Source organism: Hyla sarda, unplaced genomic scaffold (genome assembly GCF_029499605.1).
Source record: "Hyla sarda isolate aHylSar1 unplaced genomic scaffold, aHylSar1.hap1 scaffold_1034, whole genome shotgun sequence".
NCBI lineage: Eukaryota > Metazoa > Chordata > Amphibia > Anura > Hylidae > Hyla > Hyla sarda.
The window spans coordinates 95,934-119,866 of NW_026607653.1; the positions used below are offsets into that span (position 1 = coordinate 95,934).

Sequence of the window (23,933 nt, forward strand, 5' to 3'; positions counted from 1 at the left end):
CGTCTTTCCAGGCGGGGAGGACGGATAGGACAATCCTTCAGGAAGTGTTCGGTACTAGCACAGTACAGGCAGAGATTCTCCATGCGGCGTCGTGTCCTCTCTTGGGGTGTCAGGCGAGACCGGTCGACCTGCATAGCCTCCACGGCGGGAGGCACAGGAACAGATTGCAGGGGACCAGAGGAGAGAGGAGCCGGGGAGAAGAAACGCCTCGTGCGAACAGAGTCCATATCCTGGCGGAGCTCCTGACGCCGTTCGGAAAAACGCATGTCAATGCGAGTGGCAAGATGGATGAGTTCATGTAGGTTAGCAGGGATTTCTCGTGCGGCCAGAACATCTTTAATGTTGCTGGATAGGCCTTTTTTAAAGGTCGCGCAGAGTGCCTCATTATTCCAGGATAATTCTGAAGCAAGGGTACGGAACTGTACGGCATACTCGCCAACGGAAGAATTACCCTGGACCAGGTTCAACAGGGCAGTCTCAGCAGAAGAGGCTCGGGCAGGTTCCTCAAAGACACTTCGAATTTCCGAGAGGAAGGAGTGTACAGAGGCAGTGACGGGGTCATTGCGGTCCCAGAGCGGTGTGGCCCAAGCCAGGGCTTTTCCAGACAGCAGGCTGACTACGAAAGCCACCTTAGACCTTTCAGTGGGGAACTGGTCCGACATCATCTCCAAGTGTAATGAACATTGGGAAAGAAAGCCACGGCAAAACTTAGAGTCCCCATCAAATTTATCCGGCAAGGATAGTCGTATTCCAGAAGCGGCCACTCGCTGCGGAGGAGGTACAGGAGCTGGCGGAGGAGATGATTGCTGGAGCTGTGGTAGTAACTGTTGTAGCATAACAGTCAGTTGAGACAGCTGTTGGCCTTGTTGCGCAATCTGTTGTGACTGCTGGGCGACCACCGTGGTGAGGTCAGCGACAACTGGCAGAGGAACTTCAGCGGGATCCATGGCCGGATCTACTGTCACGATGCCGGCTGGCAGGTAGTGGATCCTCTGTGCCAGAGAGGGATTGGCGTGGACCGTGCTAGAGGATCGGTTCTAAGTCACTACTGGTTTTCACCAGAGCCCGCCGCAAAGCGGGATGGTCTTGCTGCGGCGGTAGTGACCAGGTCGTATCCCCTAGCAACGGCTCAACCTCTCTGGCTGCTGAAGATAGGCGCGGTACAAGGGAGTAGACAGAAGCAAGGTCGGACGTAGCAGAAGGTCGGGGCAGGCAGCAAGGATCGTAGTCAGGGGCAACGGCAGAAGGTCTGGAATCACAGGCAAGGAACACACAAGGAACGCTTTCACTGGCACTAGGGCAACAAGATCCGGCGAGGGAGTGAAGGGGAAGTGAGGTGATATAGGGAAGTGCACAGGTGTAAACACTAATTGGAACCACTGCACCAATCAGCGGTGCAGTGGCCCTTTAAATCGCAAAGACCCGGCGCGCGCGCGCCCTAGGGAGCGGGGCCGCGCGCGCCGGGACAGAACTGACGGGGAGCGAGTAAGGTACGGGAGCCGGGGTGCGCATCGCGAGCGGGCGCTACCCGCATCGCGAATCGCATCCCGGCCGGAGGTGGTAACGCAGCGCCCCGGGTCCGTGGAACCGACCGGGGCGCTGCAGTGAGGGAAGTGTAGCGAGCGCTCCGGGGAGGAGCGGGGACCCGGAGCGCTCGGCGTAACAGTACCTCTCCAATAATCACGCTCTCTCTTGCAGGAACCACTGCAGCCGCAGCTGCAGCTGCCCTCCTCCTCTCCACCATTTCCTCTTCCATTCTCCTCTCCTCCTCCCTCCTCTTCAACACTGGACAGTTCTTGTACACATGGCCAGCTTCCCCACATAGGTCACAGGTCCTCGGGTGTGGACATGCACCCGCCTCATGCCCCGGTTGCTTACAGTTCCTGCATTTCTTACTGCCAGGGCAGGCCTCCTTCACATGTCCAAACAATAGACAATTTCTACAGAAAGATGGCTGTCCGTAGTAATAGAGATAACCTCTGAAACCAGCAATGGTAAAGTTCGCCGGAGGGTGCTTAACGCCTCCAATGCAATCTCCATCAAGCCGCAACTTCACAAAGAACTTATACGTGCCATTAAATACACCAATGCTGCTTGTCTGCTTAGTACCACCAGCAATAGACTCACAATAGATGCTCAAGAAGTTCTTAATCATAGAGACATCAACAAACGGATTGTACATGTGGATAAACAAAGTCTTTGTCCCCATTTCAAAAAGGGGATAAAAGGACACATCCCGCAAAACCTCACTTCCACTGTTCCGTTTTAAGCACTCATAAAAGTTCTGGCAGTCAGCATCATATAAGAAGGACACGTCATAAATACCTTGGCGCTTGTTCTCCTGGACACAAAAGAGGTCGCTCAAGGAAAATCCTGCCAGTCGCTCCACAATGGTATGGCCGATGTATTCAATGCTGTTTCTTAGACGATCCGTGGTTAGCACCTTGATGCGTACGGTCTTCTCCACTGCAGACATGTTGGATCCAGCCATCTTTCCAAATCTGTCGGTAACGAGTACCACAGTCTTGATCACCTACGCAGCTAGTCGCGGCGCAGTTCACTCGCACCCTCAGCGCCGACCGAGGCAATAAACCCCGATCTTAGCCAAAAGGCCGAGAAGCGATAACCGTGAAAGGGGCGGGCCCAACAAGGTCCCCTTCATGGGCACTATCACTGCTTGCTGTCAGGGAGGCTGCCAGACAATTTTCCATGCACACTCTGGGCTGGGGGGCAGTCAACCACCAGTACACACAGCAGAACCTAAACCCATACCATTATTGCTAAGCAGCAAGACAGGGGCCCATTGCACTCCCACGGGGCCTTTTTAAATGCAATCCATAACCCGGATTTGCCAGGAACCCTTCTTACTCCTCCTACTTGCATGTGACACTGGGCTTAGGATCTGCATAGGAAACACACACACAAGCACACACCTACCTTTGTTGCCTGCAGATGCCTCCTTGGCTGTCCCCAAACGGTATCAAACCAACACCCACGGGAAGCTGTAAGCATAGAGGACATGCCTGCACCCCATTGGACTTACCTGTGTGGGTTAAATCCGGGTTATTTGACAACCTATGGCGGTGATGGTTCTGCTCAGGCAGAGCAGTGCTGATGCTCCTCATAAAGCTGTCGCTGCTGTGAAGGTTCTAGGTGACATCACAAATCCCTATGGTTACATACACAACAAAGCTGGGTTGTTGTTGTTTACACTCTGCAAGGCCTGTGGAAGTGAGTGACATCATAGCACTGTAGTTCTGAGGGTTCAAGATGGATGCAACAATCTCCTGTTGCTTCTATGAAGGCCGTAATAGACGACATCACCAAACAGCTCCATAGTCACATACACAGCAAAGGAGAGATGTTGTTTACACCTAGTGATGTCAGTGGTATTGAGTGACATCACAGCACAGTGCTAAGGCTCCTGGGCCTGGACACAGCAGCGGCTGCAATATCTCAACGGAGAATACGTTTATATCTATGTGTGTGTGTGCGCATATATATATATATATATATATATATATATATACATATATATATATATATTTCTCCGCCGAAATCACTTTTAAACCCATTTCCACCTTTTTTTCCCTTCTCTTCCTCTTACTTTTTTTTCACGTTTTTTTACGTTTTTCTCCTTTTCGCCTCTTTTCTGGGCGTATTATTCTTCTTTTTCTTCTTTTTTTTCGTCTAATGCATACCCCATCAGTGCAGCAATGCTTATTCAATACCGCCAGCAGATGGAGACACTGGGGGATAATTTTCTAAGGATTTATACTGATTTTTCCTGTCTGAATTTGTCGCACAGAAAGTTGCAGGCCAAATATGTGTGACATTTCTGCGACTTTAGCTTCTAGAGCATTTTTACAACATTATACATAGGTGCTGAATACATAAAAAGCGACTGTTCAGCGACAGACAAGTCGCATCGGCTGAAAGTAGGCCAGAATGTCAGTCCATGTTGGAGCAGGTTTAGATACAGTCTAAAGCATAGATCTCAAAGTCTGTGCACAGAATTTAGCAAGGGCCTCGCACCTTCTGATGCATCAGGTAGGTGCACAATAGCATAGCCTAACCCTCTGTACTTTGGTCTATATTGATGCGGGACATAGACAGCCAGCTGATGACCAATCCATTAGTGCAATGGATGGCTGGAAGCATTTGTCTTTGCCTTTGCAATACCACAGAAGCAATGCATGGTCAATGTACAGCAATGACACACCTGTGTGAACAGCCAGGAGACCCCCCCCCCCCCCCATGTTATGTTACATAGTTACATAGTTAGTACGGTCGAAAAAAGACATATGTCCATCAAGTTCAACCAGGGAATTAAGGGGTAGGGGTGTGGCGCGATATTGGGGAAGGGATGAGATTTTATATTTCTTCATAAGCATTAATCTTATTTTGTCAATTAGGAACATTCAGCACCCACCCGCTATCAAGGCAGCTGCCTATCATGTCATGCCCTACCTGCACAGGTGTGCTGGCTACTCAAATGATCCAATTAAGGAGGCCATTTAGTCAGCAGCAGCAGAAGTCCTGTGCCTGGACGCTCCAACAGGGGCCAGACACAAGCAGAAGCAGAAGCAGCAGAAGCAGCAGCAGCACCACCTTTTGTTTTTTGGCTGCAGCAGCAGCAAGGCCCACAGGGCTGGCTAGCTGGCTAGCCAGCAAGCAGGTAGCAATGAAAGTAGGAATCTTTCTTTTTAACCCTGTAAGGGGGTGGTGCACTGTACCCGAAGATACTGCCATATCGGGTCAATGCATAGGGCGACGGAAGCAAGCTTCGAAATCGGCCCCCGTTCTCAAAAATCCATTTAATATATGGTCCCCAGATAGGGGACGTATCAGATATTAAACTGATAAGAACAGATTTTTTACTTTTAGATATAATATTCTTAGACTAAAAGACCTTACGCAGTCCAGATTATACTTAGTCTGCTAAAAGCATATTCCACAGATGTAGATTCCAAAGACTTTTAGCCACTTTGTGACCTAATCTTTTTTTATCCAATAAATAGAAAACATACATCTCACTAAGAGCTAGGCGAACACAATCTTTAGAGGTAATAGTGTCTCTTTTAAAAAGAAGAATATTCCTCGTCTTCCATAGTGCAATTTTAATACAATTTATACTAATCCACAAAACCCGAGACTTTTCCACAGATAAAACATTATAAAATCCATATAAAATAACTTCATGATTTAAAAAATTAAGATCAGAAATGAATTTTAGTAAGGGTCCTATCAAATGCCATATCTCTTGGGCGTAAAAACAGTTCCAAAAAAGGTGTAAAACTGTTTCCTCACTAGGACACCCCATTCTCGGGCACTTTGCACTACGACACAATCCTCTTCTGTGTTGGAATTCTCTGGTAGGCAAACATTGATGTGCTATCTGCCAGGCCAGATCTTTTAAGTCATTAGATAAGAATCCCATATTCACCATCCTCCAAACTCTTAGAGATTTCTCAGTGGAATAATTAGATATTAAGCAAATCTGTTCTATCTTCCTGATTTCAGGAACTAATTTTCGTGCATTACTACAAATTTCTTGACTAAAATTAGCAATGCCATAAATACGAATAATCTTTTCTAAAACCACATAGTGTGCTGGGGGAATAAATAAGATTGGGGACGTTAAAGGTAAGGTTATCCACTTTCTTTTTCTAAAAATGTGACCTGCAGCATATTTTAAAAAATAAGACCAATAACAGTTTCTTTGCAAGCCATTAAAACACATAGAAAAAAAGTGAATATATAAAAACCTTTTTAAATCAGGCACATCCTTACCCCCCAATTTCTTTGTCTTCATCATTACATCTCTCCTGAGTTTATCCATTTTAGACCCCCATAAAAAATGAAAGCAAATCTTGTTTAAAAACTTTAAGGTGCGTTCACTCGGTGGGAAAACCAAGCTTAAATATAGCATGATAGGTAGCAACAAAGCTTTCATTATCAGTACTTTTCCTTCTATTGTTAATTTCCTCATTTTCCAAAAACTTATTTTCTTTTGCACTTTCTCTTTGACGATGGACCAGCTTTCCTCTCCATTATTTTCATTGTCAAAGATGACACCCAAGATTTTGATTTTATCATATTGCACATTCACCTCCGTATTGCCCCAATTCCCTATTGCAAAGCAATCACATTTATTTTTATTTAATTTGAAGCCAGAGCCCTCACAAAAAAATTCTGTCTGTCTGATAGCACGTTTCAGGGATGGTTCATCTGGACATAGAATATTAACATCATCCATGTATGCTATCGTCTTTACGCTCTGTCCTCCACTTCCAGGGATTGGCACTCCTCTAATGAGCTTATCTTTTCTCAAAACATTCAACAGAGGTTCTATTGCACATATGAAAAGAATGGGTGATAGGGGGCACCCCTGTTTCACCCCAGACTGTAAACATACCTCTTGGGATAAAAAACCGTTAATTAAAATACGACTAAAACAGTTTTTATATAAAAGTGCAATTTTTCCAACAATAAAATCAGGAAAATTCATTTTCTTTAAAACCAACCATAAAAAATCATGAGAAACACGGTCATAAGCCTTTTGAAAATCCAAGGATAAAATTGCCAATTTCTGATCACATTGTTTCTGATACCATAAAACATCTTTTACAAGGTTTAGATGATCACTTATTTTCCTTCCAGGTACTCCGCATACTTGGTCACTGTGTATAACCTTAGAAATTACCTGCTTGAGCCTATTTGCTAAAATTTTTGCTAAAACCTTATAGTCTGTATTTAGCAGGGTAATAGGCCTCCAATTTTCTAATTTAGAGATGTCTCCTTTTTTAAAAATCAGAGTAACAACACCATCTCTCCAGGACGCAGGTAAAATCTCAGATTTAAAAGCACAGTTAAAAATACCTAAAAGATCATCTTTTAAAATGGACCAAAAACACAGATAAAATTCAACTGGCAACCCATCCGAACCAGGTGTTTTACCATTTAAAAAACTCTTAAAAGTGCTTAAAAGTTCAGGTAAAAAGATTTCATCACAAAGGCTCTCTTGGTCAGTTTTGTCAAGTTTTGAATCCAAGGTATCTAAAACATCATTAGTAAAGGAAATATCAATATCTTTTTTATTAAAAAGCTCCTGATAAAATACTTGTGCTTCTCGCAACATCTCTTCATTAGTTATCTTCCCTTCTATTACAGATATCATTTCTTTCTTTCCCACCACCTTCTTAAAAAAGAATCTCGAACACTTTTCATCATTCTCCAGACATTGCACCTTGCTGTTAAAAATCATTTCTTTTCCTTTTTGACTAATGGCATTTTTTATTTCATTCTTTGTCTGAGCAATAACATCATCCATCTCAAGCCCGGCTTGCTTTAGTTTATAATATGTTTGGATTTTAGTGTTTAACATTTTAAACCATAACTTTTTCTCCTTAGCCTTTTGGATGCCCACACGGATAAAAAACAGTTTAGTCCACTTTTTAACATCCTCCCACCAATCCAAAATATTTTTATATTGGGATTGACGCAATCTCCATTTGTTATAAGCAGCAATAAAATCATTTTTTGTTTTCATGTCCTCTAATAAAGTAGTGTTGAGCTTCCAAACGCCTCTGCCTTTCTCTAGGCCAGGTAAAGTGACATGTGCATGTAATAACTTATGATCAGAGAAAATATTCGATAAAAGAGAAACCTCAACTAGATTAAAACTTTCCGATAAAAAAATAAAATCAATCCTGGATTTGCAGACATTATTTTCCCATGTGTAACCAGGGTCGTCTGGGTATTTTCTCCTCCAGACATCGGTAAAGTTAAAATCCTCAGTCATACTCTTAATCTGTTTCTCTGTTTTATCCACTCTGACATGCACACTTCCACTCTCACGATGATCACCACTCATACAACAATTAAAATCTCCAGCCATTAAAATAGGTGTTGAACCTGGGATAAAAGCCTGAATATCATTAATCAAGTCGGCTCTCTCATTTTTTTCAGGAGAAGCATAGATGTTAAAAAGCTTAATCTCTGAGCCATTGTACTTAATATTAACTAATAGCGCTCTACCAGGTATAATTTCTAAGAAGGACAAAACTTGTACATCTGAACCTCTAAACAAGATCCCAACACCTGAAGATCTGTTCAGATTGTCACCCGACCAGACCGATGGTCCCAAAGTCCAGCTACGACAAAGGTCCTCATAATTTGGACTATGTTCAATTCCACATTCTTGTAAAAAGAACAGAGAACAGTCCAAGGTCTCTAAAAAACTAAACAAAGCAGCCCTTCTCGTAGGGCTCTTTAGACCTCTCACATTAAGAGAGGAGCACTTTAAGGAAGCTATTCGCTACTGGAGTTTGAGTCCGATATGAAACCCACAGGTGACTCCGGGCTTTCGAACTCTTTGATATTTTTTGGATCGGACGCTGATCTTATAGAAGGCCTCCATGCATGTTGACTGTCCTCACATTCGTCTGAGCTTTTTTTGACAGGCCGTTTAATGCCAAGTTGTGGCTCATCTCCAAGTTCCTTCTTCCGCTTGATCTCCTTCACGCCAACCTCCATGGCTTCACTGCTCACTAGTGACCCTCCACCACCAGAACCCTCCACAGAAGGTCTCCCCTCTGTCTCAGGCACAGCAGAAAGGTCCATAAGCTCCGCCACGACATGAGAAGTTACAGCCGGCTTTTCTGAAGGCGCCTCAGACCGCTGGGGTGCTTTCGCAGGTGGTACTTCAGCTTGCACTACACCCACTCTCCCCGCTACACGGTCAGCCCACGATCTAGCTACACTGGAACGGAGACTGCAATCTTTAAAGGCATGGCCTTCTTCACCACAAATGTTGCAGACGATTTTAGCACAGTCCTTAGAAACATGGCCTTCTTGATTGCACCGACCACAGCGAACTGTAGTGTCCGTGCAAACTTCCATAGTATGTCCGAATTTCTTACATTTCCTACAAAAAGTAGGCATCTCGGGATAAAACAAATAGCCCTTATCCCGACCGATAGAAAAGTTGGAGGGTGGATGACACAACCCTCCAATGCCAGTAGCATCCTCCTTCATTTTCACAAAAAACTTATGTTTCCCCGTCCATAGGTCTTCTGAATTCATCACCTTATGGGAATACTTAACAGAACTGCAGTATTTCCCCAAAAAGAGCTCAATATGGGACACAGTCACAAAGGGATTGTGCATACACACAACTAGAGGAATATCGCCTCCAGTATACAACACTGTGACCGTGATCCCATCAAGCTCAGCAAGGTCTTGATTGCTTTTCAGCTTCTCAAAAAGATTCTGGCATGCATAAGCAGAGTCCAGAGTTAGGATGAAGCTGCCCTTCCGAGGATCTCTGAGACAGACGATGTTCTCTTTCTTCACCCCAAGAAGCTTGTAGAGAGTTTCTTTCACAAAATAAGAAAGTTGGACGAGTTCTTGCTTGTCTTCATCAACATCAAAGCGAAAGGAAAAACGAATCCGCGTTTCACCGGATGTAAGGTAACGGATGCGAACACCCATCTTGTCGATCGCCTTTTCGGTTCCTCGTAGCAGCCCCCCTTGGAAAAGGTAGGACAAACTCCCAGGATCCTCCTGACCAGACACTTGATCTAGCCAAAAGGCCGAGAAGCGATAACCGTGAAAGGGGCGGGCCCAACAAGGTCCCCTTCATGGGCACTATCACTGCTTGCTGTCAGGGAGGCTGCCAGACAATTTTCCATGCACACTCTGGGCTGTGGGGCAGTCAACCACCAGTACACACAGCAGAACCTAAACCCATACCATTATTGCTAAGCAGCAAGACAGGGGCCCATTGCACTCCCACGGGGCCTTTTTAAATGCAATCCATAACCCGGATTTGCCAGGAACCCTTCTTACTCCTCCTACTTGCATGTGACACTGGGCTTAGGATCTGCATAGGAAACACACACACAAGCACACACCTACCTTTGTTGCCTGCAGATGCCTCCTTGGCTGTCCCCAAACGGTATCAAACCAACACCCACGGGAAGCTGTAAGCATAGAGGACATGCCTGCACCCCATTGGACTTACCTGTGTGGGTTAAATCCGGGTTATTTGACAACCTATGGCGGTGATGGTTCTGCTCAGGCAGAGCAGTGCTGATGCTCCTCATAAAGCTGTCGCTGCTGTGAAGGTTCTAGGTGACATCACAAATCCCTATGGTTACATACACAACAAAGCTGGGTTGTTGTTGTTTACACTCTGCAAGGCCTGTGGAAGTGAGTGACATCATAGCACTGTAGTTCTGAGGGTTCAAGATGGATGCAACAATCTCCTGTTGCTTCTATGAAGGCCGTAATAGACGACATCACCAAACAGCTCCATAGTCACATACACAGCAAAGGAGAGATGTTGTTTACACCTAGTGATGTCAGTGGTATTGAGTGACATCACAGCACAGTGCTAAGGCTCCTGGGCCTGGACACAGCAGCGGCTGCAATATCTCAACGGAGAATACGTTTATATCTATGTGTGTGTGTGCGCATATATATATATATATATATATATATATATATATATATATATATATATATATTTCTCCGCCGAAATCACTTTTAAACCCATTTCCACCTTTTTTTCCCTTCTCTTCCTCTTACTTTTTTTTCACGTTTTTTTACGTTTTTCTCCTTTTCGCCTCTTTTCTGGGCGTATTATTCTTCTTTTTCTTCTTTTTTTTCGTCTAATGCATACCCCATCAGTGCAGCAATGCTTATTCAATACCGCCAGCAGATGGAGACACTGGGGGATAATTTTCTAAGGATTTATACTGATTTTTCCTGTCTGAATTTGTCGCACAGAAAGTTGCAGGCCAAATATGTGTGACATTTCTGCGACTTTAGCTTCTAGAGCATTTTTACAACATTATACATAGGTGCTGAATACATAAAAAGCGACTGTTCAGCGACAGACAAGTCGCATCGGCTGAAAGTAGGCCAGAATGTCAGTCCATGTTGGAGCAGGTTTAGATACAGTCTAAAGCATAGATCTCAAAGTCTGTGCACAGAATTTAGCAAGGGCCTCGCACCTTCTGATGCATCAGGTAGGTGCACAATAGCATAGCCTAACCCTCTGTACTTTGGTCTATATTGATGCGGGACATAGACAGCCAGCTGATGACCAATCCATTAGTGCAATGGATGGCTGGAAGCATTTGTCTTTGCCTTTGCAATACCACAGAAGCAATGCATGGTCAATGTACAGCAATGACACACCTGTGTGAACAGCCAGGAGACCCCCCCCCCCCCATGTTATGTTACATAGTTACATAGTTAGTACGGTCGAAAAAAGACATATGTCCATCAAGTTCAACCAGGGAATTAAGGGGTAGGGGTGTGGCGCGATATTGGGGAAGGGATGAGATTTTATATTTCTTCATAAGCATTAATCTTATTTTGTCAATTAGGAACATTCAGCACCCACCCGCTATCAAGGCAGCTGCCTATCATGTCATGCCCTACCTGCACAGGTGTGCTGGCTACTCAAATGATCCAATTAAGGAGGCCATTTAGTCAGCAGCAGCAGAAGTCCTGTGCCTGGACGCTCCAACAGGGGCCAGACACAAGCAGAAGCAGAAGCAGCAGAAGCAGCAGCAGCACCACCTTTTGTTTTTTGGCTGCAGCAGCAGCAAGGCCCACAGGGCTGGCTAGCTGGCTAGCCAGCAAGCAGGTAGCAATGAAAGTAGGAATCTTTCTTTTTAACCCTGTAAGGGGGTGGTGCACTGTACCCGAAGATACTGCCATATCGGGTCAATGCATAGGGCGACGGAAGCAAGCTTCGAAATCGGCCCCCGTTCTCAAAAATCCATTTAATATATGGTCCCCAGATAGGGGACGTATCAGATATTAAACTGATAAGAACAGATACTACACTTGATCTTAGCCAAAAGGCCGAGAAGCGATAACCGTGAAAGGGGCGGGCCCAACAAGGTCCCCTTCATGGGCACTATCACTGCTTGCTGTCAGGGAGGCTGCCAGACAATTTTCCATGCACACTCTGGGCTGTGGGGCAGTCAACCACCAGTACACACAGCAGAACCTAAACCCATACCATTATTGCTAAGCAGCAAGACAGGGGCCCATTGCACTCCCACGGGGCCTTTTTAAATGCAATCCATAACCCGGATTTGCCAGGAACCCTTCTTACTCCTCCTACTTGCATGTGACACTGGGCTTAGGATCTGCATAGGAAACACACACACAAGCACACACCTACCTTTGTTGCCTGCAGATGCCTCCTTGGCTGTCCCCAAACGGTATCAAACCAACACCCACGGGAAGCTGTAAGCATAGAGGACATGCCTGCACCCCATTGGACTTACCTGTGTGGGTTAAATCCGGGTTATTTGACAACCTATGGCGGTGATGGTTCTGCTCAGGCAGAGCAGTGCTGATGCTCCTCATAAAGCTGTCGCTGCTGTGAAGGTTCTAGGTGACATCACAAATCCCTATGGTTACATACACAACAAAGCTGGGTTGTTGTTGTTTACACTCTGCAAGGCCTGTGGAAGTGAGTGACATCATAGCACTGTAGTTCTGAGGGTTCAAGATGGATGCAACAATCTCCTGTTGCTTCTATGAAGGCCGTAATAGACGACATCACCAAACAGCTCCATAGTCACATACACAGCAAAGGAGAGATGTTGTTTACACCTAGTGATGTCAGTGGTATTGAGTGACATCACAGCACAGTGCTAAGGCTCCTGGGCCTGGACACAGCAGCGGCTGCAATATCTCAACGGAGAATACGTTTATATCTATGTGTGTGTGTGCGCATATATATATATATATATATATATATATATATATATATATATATATTTCTCCGCCGAAATCACTTTTAAACCCATTTCCACCTTTTTTTCCCTTCTCTTCCTCTTACTTTTTTTTCACGTTTTTTTACGTTTTTCTCCTTTTCGCCTCTTTTCTGGGCGTATTATTCTTCTTTTTCTTCTTTTTTTTCGTCTAATGCATACCCCATCAGTGCAGCAATGCTTATTCAATACCGCCAGCAGATGGAGACACTGGGGGATAATTTTCTAAGGATTTATACTGATTTTTCCTGTCTGAATTTGTCGCACAGAAAGTTGCAGGCCAAATATGTGTGACATTTCTGCGACTTTAGCTTCTAGAGCATTTTTACAACATTATACATAGGTGCTGAATACATAAAAAGCGACTGTTCAGCGACAGACAAGTCGCATCGGCTGAAAGTAGGCCAGAATGTCAGTCCATGTTGGAGCAGGTTTAGATACAGTCTAAAGCATAGATCTCAAAGTCTGTGCACAGAATTTAGCAAGGGCCTCGCACCTTCTGATGCATCAGGTAGGTGCACAATAGCATAGCCTAACCCTCTGTACTTTGGTCTATATTGATGCGGGACATAGACAGCCAGCTGATGACCAATCCATTAGTGCAATGGATGGCTGGAAGCATTTGTCTTTGCCTTTGCAATACCACAGAAGCAATGCATGGTCAATGTACAGCAATGACACACCTGTGTGAACAGCCAGGAGACCCCCCCCCCCCCATGTTATGTTACATAGTTACATAGTTAGTACGGTCGAAAAAAGACATATGTCCATCAAGTTCAACCAGGGAATTAAGGGGTAGGGGTGTGGCGCGATATTGGGGAAGGGATGAGATTTTATATTTCTTCATAAGCATTAATCTTATTTTGTCAATTAGGAACATTCAGCACCCACCCGCTATCAAGGCAGCTGCCTATCATGTCATGCCCTACCTGCACAGGTGTGCTGGCTACTCAAATGATCCAATTAAGGAGGCCATTTAGTCAGCAGCAGCAGAAGTCCTGTGCCTGGACGCTCCAACAGGGGCCAGACACAAGCAGAAGCAGAAGCAGCAGAAGCAGCAGCAGCACCACCTTTTGTTTTTTGGCTGCAGCAGCAGCAAGGCCCACAGGGCTGGCTAGCTGGCTAGCCAGCAAGCAGGTAGCAATGAAAGTAGGAATCTTTCTTTTTAACCCTGTAAGGGGGTGGTGCACTGTACCCGAAGATACTGCCATATCGGGTCAATGCATAGGGCGACGGAAGCAAGCTTCGAAATCGGCCCCCGTTCTCAAAAATCCATTTAATATATGGTCCCCAGATAGGGGACGTATCAGATATTAAACTGATAAGAACAGATTTTATTTTTTTTTTTTTTTTATTGAAAAGGAAATATACAATACATAACCAAGTAAATCATTCAAAAAATTACATATTCATCTGAAAACACATGAATAACACATATTTGACATATACAATATATACAGGAAGCATGTCTTTACATGTACATATAACAAAAAGCTTTCCCTTCATGACTTTCCCTCAGAAAAAATAAATTGCAGCGGATTCTGTCCCTCCAACTGTCCCTTCATATCAGGATATAATCTGTAAGAAAAGAAAAAGAAAGACAAATAAGAATACAATCATAACCAGTACTTCCATTTTTTGTGTTTCCAGATCCCCTCTGCATCATCAGAACCATAGTTTTTCCTATCACATAATACGTAAAGGTAAATTTTACCACGGATCATGCCCAGACACTCCTTCACACTTACTTCAGTTTGATTGAAAATCCTAATATTCCTTACATCCCACAGAACCTCTTTTACACAATTTACTATGAACCATAACACTCTTGCCTTCTCTCTCTCCACTGCACACAAACCAAACATCATCATATTAAAGGATAAGATTTCAATTCCAGTAACATTTTTAATTAGACCAGACATTTTTCTCCACACAGACTTCGCATAACCACACTCCCAAAACACATGTACATAATTCTCACATCCACCGCAACCATCCCTGGGACACACTTCACTGTCTACCAATCTCCTTCTCCTCTGAAATTCCCTTGTTGGCAGACACCCATGAGCTAACATCCAAGACAAGTCCTTTTGTTTATTTGTCAGTTCCTTGTGACTGACATTTTTCCACACTACCTTACAATCCTTCTCAGACAGACCTCCCACACATTCCACTGTTTCTCTCTGCTCCAATACTTTCATCACCTTCTTACTATCATTCCATTCAGTCACACATTCCAGATTATTTTTCCTGACACACCGCCCTATTCTCTGATAGAACCAAGGAACCTCAAAACTTACAGGTACCCTTAAGTCCCTTTCCATTAGCTTATATTTCAACAACACATTACCAGCCAAATACCTTACCATGCACCCAAACACACATTCCTTCTTACTTACAGCGAGACAAAAACTGACATACTTCACAGCCAGGAACACTTCCACATTCATCATTCCTTTCCCACCATGCATTCTGCTTTTCACCACCTTCCCACGACTCAATTTCTCCATCCTTGAATTCCATAAGAAAACAAAGATCTGCCTGATAATTCTTGCCAGACACCTATCCGGTGGAGGAAACACATAATTAACATAAAGCAAAATAGGAATTATAACAGCTTTAATAACCAGAATCCTTCCCTCAATCGATAAAGTCCTTAAAGACCAGAAGTTTATTTTATTCCCCACCCTCCCCAAAACCCTCTCCCAACTTTCTTTCCCATACAAATCATTATCAAACACCACCCCAAGCACTTCCACACCCCCCTCTCTCACAGGCCACTCGCACAACCCACTCTCTCCCCACCCCTCAAAAAATTTACAACCACTCTTCCCAACATTAAGCTTAAACCCACTCATTAAACAGAAACACTCAATCAATAACTTAGCACGCCTTACCCCTGCCATTGACTTACATACAACAGTAACATCATCCATGTAACCAATCACTCGCATATCCTTCCCATGACTACCAGGTATTTCTATACCCCGCATCACCTTATCTCTCCTAATCATCCCCAACAAAGGCTCAATCATACAAATAAAAAGAATTGGCGACAGGGGACACCCCTGCCGCACTCCAGATTTTATACTCACCTCCCTACTCAGAAAACCATTGACCTGAATCTTACTATAAATGTCCCTATACAAACATTCAATCCACTTCACCATTCTGTCCGGCACATTCATCCTCCTCAAAACCCTAAACAATAAATCATGCACCACCCTATCATACGCTTTTTCAAAATCCACCGTAACAACAGCCACACCTTGCTTCCTAGTTTTACAGTCCCACAATACATCCCTCAGACCTAACAGACATTCAGAAATCCTACGATCAGGCACTGTACACATTTGCTCCTCACCTACCATACAATCAATCACATCCTTTAACCTATTCGCAATAACTTTAGCAATAATTTTGTAATCACAATTCAAGAGCGCTATAGGCCTCCAATTTTTAAGATCCCTCTTATCCCCTTTTTTAAACAATAACACAGTCACACTCTCACTCATACTTTTAGATAACTTCCCTCTCCTAAGTACTTCCTTACACACCTCCCATACATAATCCCCTAACATATCCCAAAACACAAGATAAAATTCCACAGGCAAACCATCACTCCCTGCCACCTTTCCTTTCTTCATCCCATTCACAGCATCCTCCACCTCACTCTTCCTCACATCCTCTTCCATAAAGAACCCATCAATTTCATCCAAACGCTTATCCACATATCCCAAACATTCCTCCTCTAGAGTCACGTCCCGCTCCTTCTCCGTGAATAAATCAGAATAAAACTTCCACACTTCCTCTAACACCTCATCCTTACCAAAGACCTCTACCCCATCATTCGTTAAAACACTCATCATCTCAGTTTTTTTACTGAATGCCTTTTTAAAGAAAAATTTGCTACATTTCTCATCCTTCTCTTTCACTTCAACCCTAGCCTGTGCAATAATCTTCCTTCCATTCCTCTCCAGACACTCATTCACACTTCCACGAGCTTCCTCAATCTCCTTCTCAACACTCATCCCCAAACGCCTCAATTCATACAAATACTCTAACCTTCTTTGCCATCTCTCATACTCTTCTCTATCTTTCCTCCCTTTCTCACACCCTTTTTTAATAAAAAACCTTTTAGTCTCTAACTTCACCCACTCCCACCACTCAACCACACTATAAAATGCATCCTTCCTCAACACCCATCCATCAAAACGCTCCCTATATTCTTGTAATACACATTCATTATCCAATAAAGACACATTCAACTTCCAAACACCCTTTCCATACTCACTTAGACCACCACCTTTTACCACACACTCAATCCAGGCATGATCCGTGAACGGTAACCTCCTCCGTCTGAAATTAGAAACAGACATTAGTTTTGAGACAAAAATGAAATCAATACGCGAACTTGTATTGTTAGAAAAATATGTATAACCGATAGTACCATCATTATGGGCAACAAAGGAATCCTTTAACCCAAATAAATTTACAATCTCTTTAAGCTGCTTACTAGTACTGTCTAAACCAGACCCACCACCCACCGTAGTACTACTCCTATCCCCCTCTGTTATTATACAATTGAAATCCCCTATAAGGAACACATCATCCCTCCCACTCAAAAAGAAATATAATTTCTCAAACACCTCCCCTCTTTCCTTCCTCCCAGTTGGAGCATAAACATTAATTACTTTATATGTGAAACCCCTGAAAATAAAATGCACTAATAATACCCTACCCGGAACAATATGGACAACTTTTTTAACAACAAACTCATTACTTTTGAACAAAATCCCCACCCCCGAATTACGTTCCATTGAACCAGACCATACCGATTGCCCATAAGGCCAGGAGATATTTGGCTCCCCATCCAAGCAGCACTCCTGGAGACCTAGAACATCAAAAGAATATCTAGAAAGTAAATCAAAAATGGCGGATCTCCTTTCTAAAGATCTAATACTGCGGACATTTAGAGAACCAATTGTTAAACTCATTCAAACATTTGAAGGAAAAAAAGGAAATACAAAATCAAGCATTATCAAAAGGAGGCCTAGCCTTTCCCCGACCTCTACCCTTATTTTTTGCCTCCCCTTCCTTAAACTTAAGAGTCTTTGTCAATTTTTTGACTGAACATTCCTCCAAATAACCTGTGCCCAGGGAGGATAAAGAGGAGTCAGAATCAATCTGACATGACGACCCTCCACCTGCCTCCTCCCTTCCCGGGCTAGGAAAGTCCTCAATCCTTTGACTCTGAGGAGTCGGACAGTCATCCTCCGATTCTTCCACCGGCATCTTTCTCTTCAAGGATTCTTTGTCCACAGTCATCTCCTCTGGGGGATCAGAGGCCTCCGAAACAGATGCCCCCGAAACAGACTCCGCCTTCTCCCCCTCTGCCACCAAAGCATCCGGAACAGACCTAGAAATGGAAGGAAAAACAGGGGCAGACTTTGCTTCACTGGTCAGCACGCTAACCTCTGCATCGCCTGCCCTGGCAGCATTGGAGTCCTCAGGAACTGTCCCACCTCGAAGAGCCATTGCATATGATCGGGGTGCCCCGGACTGGTAAGTGGGGCAACTCCTAGCCAGGTGATCCGAAGAACCACAGAAATGACACTTGCGTTTCTCGGGACAGTCTGCAGTGCGGTGATCAGGCTTGTGGCAGTTCCTGCAAACCTGCCCGGTTGTACAGTTCTCTCTGGTATGACCAAAGCAAAAACAGTCCCGGCAAAAACTTGGCATCCCCGGGTAGTGCAGAAACCCCCTGTTGTTCCCTATCGCAAAGTTCTGCGGGGGGTGACAAAAACCTTCAGCACCACCCTCGGGGGCAGGCCTAAACTCCACCCAAAAACGTCTCATGCCTGTGAAAGTCCCCAGGATGTTATTTTTCCTCTCCGCACCAGAAACAGACACACAATACCTTCTTAGAAAGGTCTGGATCTCCTCATCCCGCACAAAAGGGTTGTACATATGCACTACCACTGGAACTTTCTTAGGCCGAGCCTCGCAGGAAATGAATCGGATCCCTTGTAGGTCAGGGTGAGAAGCATTCTCCTTACTCCGGTAGAGACAGGTACGGAGATCATCCAGGTTGTAGAAGGTCACGTCAAAGAATCCTTGGCTGGGAAAGACCTGGACACAGAAGATGGAAGCATGCGGCATCCTCAGCACTCCTTCCACGACCTTCTGCTGGACATGCAAAATCCCGTAGGCACTCCTCTTTTCCTCCTCGATAAACAGCCGTACTGTATTAGGAGCGTTCGGCGCATTAGCCATCCTCTCCGGCAGACCCGTCCTCCGATGATCACCTTCCCGTTATCCTGGGACTAAGCCCTCTCCCCAATAGCAGCAGGTGGGTGAAGCCCAGGCAATAAACCTGGGCGATCCCACAAGGCCGAGGAGAGGGGTACCCGAATACCTTAGGGCAAGACACTTGATCTTAGCCAAAAGGCCGAGAAGCGATAACCGTGAAAGGGGCAGGCCCAACAAGGTCCCCTTCATGGGCACTATCACTGCTTGCTGTCAGGGAGGCTGCCAGACAATTTTCCATGCACACTCTGGGCTGGGGGGCAGTCAACCACCAGTACACACAGCAGAACCTAAACCCATACCATTATTGCTAAGCAGCAAGACAGGGGCCCATTGCACTCCCACGGGGCCTTTTTAAATGCAATCCATAACCCGGATTTGCCAGGAACCCTTCTTACTCCTCCTACTTGCATGTGACACTGGGCTTAGGATCTGCATAGGAAACACACACACAAGCACACACCTACCTTTGTTGCCTGCAGATGCCTCCTTGGCTGTCCCCAAACGGTATCAAACCAACACCCACGGGAAGCTGTAAGCATAGAGGACATGCCTGCACCCCATTGGACTTACCTGTGTGGGTTAAATCCGGGTTATTTGACAACCTATGGCGGTGATGGTTCTGCTCAGGCAGAGCAGTGCTGATGCTCCTCATAAAGCTGTCGCTGCTGTGAAGGTTCTAGGTGACATCACAAATCCCTATGGTTACATACACAACAAAGCTGGGTTGTTGTTGTTTACACTCTGCAAGGCCTGTGGAAGTGAGTGACATCATAGCACTGTAGTTCTGAGGGTTCAAGATGGATGCAACAATCTCCTGTTGCTTCTATGAAGGCCGTAATAGACGACATCACCAAACAGCTCCATAGTCACATACACAGCAAAGGAGAGATGTTGTTTACACCTAGTGATGTCAGTGGTATTGAGTGACATCACAGCACAGTGCTAAGGCTCCTGGGCCTGGACACAGCAGCGGCTGCAATATCTCAACGGAGAATACGTTTATATCTATGTGTGTGTGTGCGCATATATATATATATATATATATATATATACATATATATATATATATTTCTCCGCCGAAATCACTTTTAAACCCATTTCCACCTTTTTTTCCCTTCTCTTCCTCTTACTTTTTTTTCACGTTTTTTTACGTTTTTCTCCTTTTCGCCTCTTTTCTGGGCGTATTATTCTTCTTTTTCTTCTTTTTTTTCGTCTAATGCATACCCCATCAGTGCAGCAATGCTTATTCAATACCGCCAGCAGATGGAGACACTGGGGGATAATTTTCTAAGGATTTATACTGATTTTTCCTGTCTGAATTTGTCGCACAGAAAGTTGCAGGCCAAATATGTGTGACATTTCTGCGACTTTAGCTTCTAGAGCATTTTTACAACATTATACATAGGTGCTGAATACATAAAAAGCGACTGTTCAGCGACAGACAAGTCGCATCGGCTGAAAGTAGGCCAGAATGTCAGTCCATGTTGGAGCAGGTTTAGATACAGTCTAAAGCATAGATCTCAAAGTCTGTGCACAGAATTTAGCAAGGGCCTCGCACCTTCTGATGCATCAGGTAGGTGCACAATAGCATAGCCTAACCCTCTGTACTTTGGTCTATATTGATGCGGGACATAGACAGCCAGCTGATGACCAATCCATTAGTGCAATGGATGGCTGGAAGCATTTGTCTTTGCCTTTGCAATACCACAGAAGCAATGCATGGTCAATGTACAGCAATGACACACCTGTGTGAACAGCCAGGAGACCCCCCCCCCCCCATGTTATGTTACATAGTTACATAGTTAGTACGGTCGAAAAAAGACATATGTCCATCAAGTTCAACCAGGGAATTAAGGGGTAGGGGTGTGGCGCGATATTGGGGAAGGGATGAGATTTTATATTTCTTCATAAGCATTAATCTTATTTTGTCAATTAGGAACATTCAGCACCCACCCGCTATCAAGGCAGCTGCCTATCATGTCATGCCCTACCTGCACAGGTGTGCTGGCTACTCAAATGATCCAATTAAGGAGGCCATTTAGTCAGCAGCAGCAGAAGTCCTGTGCCTGGACGCTCCAACAAGGGCCAGACACAAGCAGAAGCAGAAGCAGCAGAAGCAGCAGCAGCACCACCTTTTGTTTTTTGGCTGCAGCAGCAGCAAGGCCCACAGGGCTGGCTAGCTGGCTAGCCAGCAAGCAGGTAGCAATGAAAGTAGGAATCTTTCTTTTTAACCCTGTAAGGGGGTGGTGCACTGTACCCGAAGATACTGCCATATCGGGTCAATGCATAGGGCGACGGAAGCAAGCTTCGAAATCGGCCCCCGTTCTCAAAAATCCATTTAATATATGGTCCCCAGATAGGGGACGTATCAGATATTAAACTGATAAGAACAGATTTTTTTTTTTTTTTTTTTTTTTTAAACCTTCAGGTTTGGACATTAAAACATCAAAATCCAACTCCATACTTCGTCACTTAGACTTTCTGAAGTAAAGTCCAACTCATCATTAGGTCTTTCTTTTTATTTTCAATTTCAAACAAACATAAATACCATCACCAATTACAAACTTACAAGATATCTCCATTTCAAAAACTTCCATATCCCCTCAGCATCCTTATCCCCCAAATTCTTCCTATCACACAAATAAACAACATATAACCTATCTAGAATCAACTTAATACAACCCTCCACCGACACGTTTTTTCTTTTGAATACACATAAATTCCTAACATCCCAAAGTACTTCTTTAATAATGGCAAGCAACACAAAAAAAAACCCTTTCCTTATCTCTCCCTACCATACTAAGTCCAAACATAACCACATCATACGACATATACCTTATACCAGTCAATTCTTTAAACAGCAAACTCATCCCTTTCCACACACCTTGCGCCATTTCACAATTCCAAAATACATGCATCACACTCTCAATCCCATCACACCCATCTCTTGGACACCTCTCATACCTTCCAATCCCTCTATTTCTTTGAAATTCTCTTACCGGTAACGCACCATGCAAACTCTGCCATACTATCTCACGTTGTCTATTTGTTACTCCAACAGTCATTATACTCTTCCACACTCTCCCCACATCTACAGCTCTCACCATATTAATTGAACATTCAACTTCGTCTTTTTTAATGTACCCAATCATACTCTTTTTACTCACAAACACTTCTGGACCCACACCAATCAACCTATAATTCTCCAAAAATTTCACCACATATACATACCAACTAGGACACACAAAAGCATAAGGCACTCTCAAATCTCTTTCCAACCAACCCAATTTACATAACACACTGCCACCCAAATATCTCACCATACATGCACAACTCTTTTCACCTCCCATCATTCTTTTCAAAGCAAAAACAATATTCACACCCAGATACACATCAACATTCGGAAAGTCCATTCCTCCATTTTTACCATCTTTCATTACAATCTCTCTCTTAACTCTTTCCATCTTTGTACCCCACAAAAACACAAATAACATTCTTTTCACCTTTCGCAAAACCATATAACTTGGCGGAAACACAACAGCAACATATAACAGTATTGGCAAAATCACACTCTTCACTATCATAACCTTACCAACCATTGACAACTCTCTCAACCTCCAAAAATTCAATTTCTTTTGCACTCTCTTCCCCACATCCTCCCAACTATTTCTACCATCCAACCGTTCATCCATCTTCACCCCCAACACCTGAATAGGCCCTTCCACCCCTTCCATACCAACATCCTCACTCTGAGTCACACCACCAAAACATTTATATTCACTCTTTCCCCAATTGACCTTAAAACCAGACGCACCACAAAACAGACTTACCAATAACTTGGATCTTCTTACAGCCGCAACAGATTCACTTACCACACATACATCATCCATATAAGCCAACACTTTAACCTCTTTACCACGACCCCCCGGAACTCTCACACCTCTCACACATTTATCCTTACGCAATAATTCTAATAATGGTTCCATAGCACAAATAAAAGCAATAGGTGACAAGGGACATCCCTGTCTCACCCCTGAACATACTTTAATCTCCTCAGTCATCCATCCATTAATCAGAATCTTACTATACACTTCCTTATACAACATTCTCACAATATTCACAAAATCACCTGGAAACCCCATTTTAACTAGCACCTTAAACAAAAACCCATGCGACAAACGGTCAAAAGCTTTTTCAAAATCAATTGACAACACACGAACCACCTGCTTTCTACACATACCATCCCACAATATATCTCTCAACAAACACAAATTCTCACTAATTCTTCTTCCTGGCACACCACACACTTGCTCCTCCCCAATCACTTGCTCTATCACGTCCCTCATTCTATTTGTAATCAGCTTTGCAAATATTTTATAATCCACATTCAACAAAGTTATCGGCCTCCAATTCCTTACATCATTCACATCCCCTTTCTTATAAATCAAAACCACTATCCCACTCTTCATACTTTCCACCAATCTTCCATTAGCCCACATATACTTAAAGATACTCTCCATATCATCCTTCAGTACATCCCACAATTTCACATAAAACTCAGCCGGCAACCCATCCTCTCCAGGAGTCTTATTTTTAGCCATACTATCAACCGTCCTTTTAATTTCTTCCATTCCAATCTCTCTCATTAAACTCTCATACTCATTACAATCTACCTTCTTATCAATCACTTCCAGCACTTCCTCAGCCAAACCCCTATCACACTGTTTGACTGCATATAAGTCCTCATAAAACTCTTTCACCACATTCAGTACAGCTTTGCCTCTCACCAAACCACCATCCTTATCATACACACTC

The 23,933-nt window shown here is 44.0% G+C and overlaps 3 non-coding genes and 1 pseudogene across 3 annotated transcripts; all 4 read right to left on the reverse strand.

The window, feature by feature from the left end:
* Positions 1-4,720: 4,720 nt before the first annotated feature.
* On the reverse strand, positions 4,721-4,896 carry LOC130299082 (U2 spliceosomal RNA; annotated as a pseudogene).
* Positions 4,897-11,704: 6,808 nt separating this feature from the next.
* Positions 11,705-11,895, reverse strand: LOC130299075 (U2 spliceosomal RNA). The gene has a single exon (XR_008850273.1). It is a non-coding gene; the product is annotated as a U2 spliceosomal RNA (small nuclear RNA).
* A 2,090-nt stretch (positions 11,896-13,985) lies between these two features.
* LOC130299081 (U2 spliceosomal RNA) lies at positions 13,986-14,172 on the reverse strand. Its single transcript, XR_008850279.1, has one exon. It is a non-coding gene; the product is annotated as a U2 spliceosomal RNA (small nuclear RNA).
* Positions 14,173-21,359: 7,187 nt separating this feature from the next.
* On the reverse strand, positions 21,360-21,543 carry LOC130299091 (U2 spliceosomal RNA). Its single transcript, XR_008850287.1, has one exon. It is a non-coding gene; the product is annotated as a U2 spliceosomal RNA (small nuclear RNA).
* Between the last annotated feature and the right edge of the window lie 2,390 nt (positions 21,544-23,933).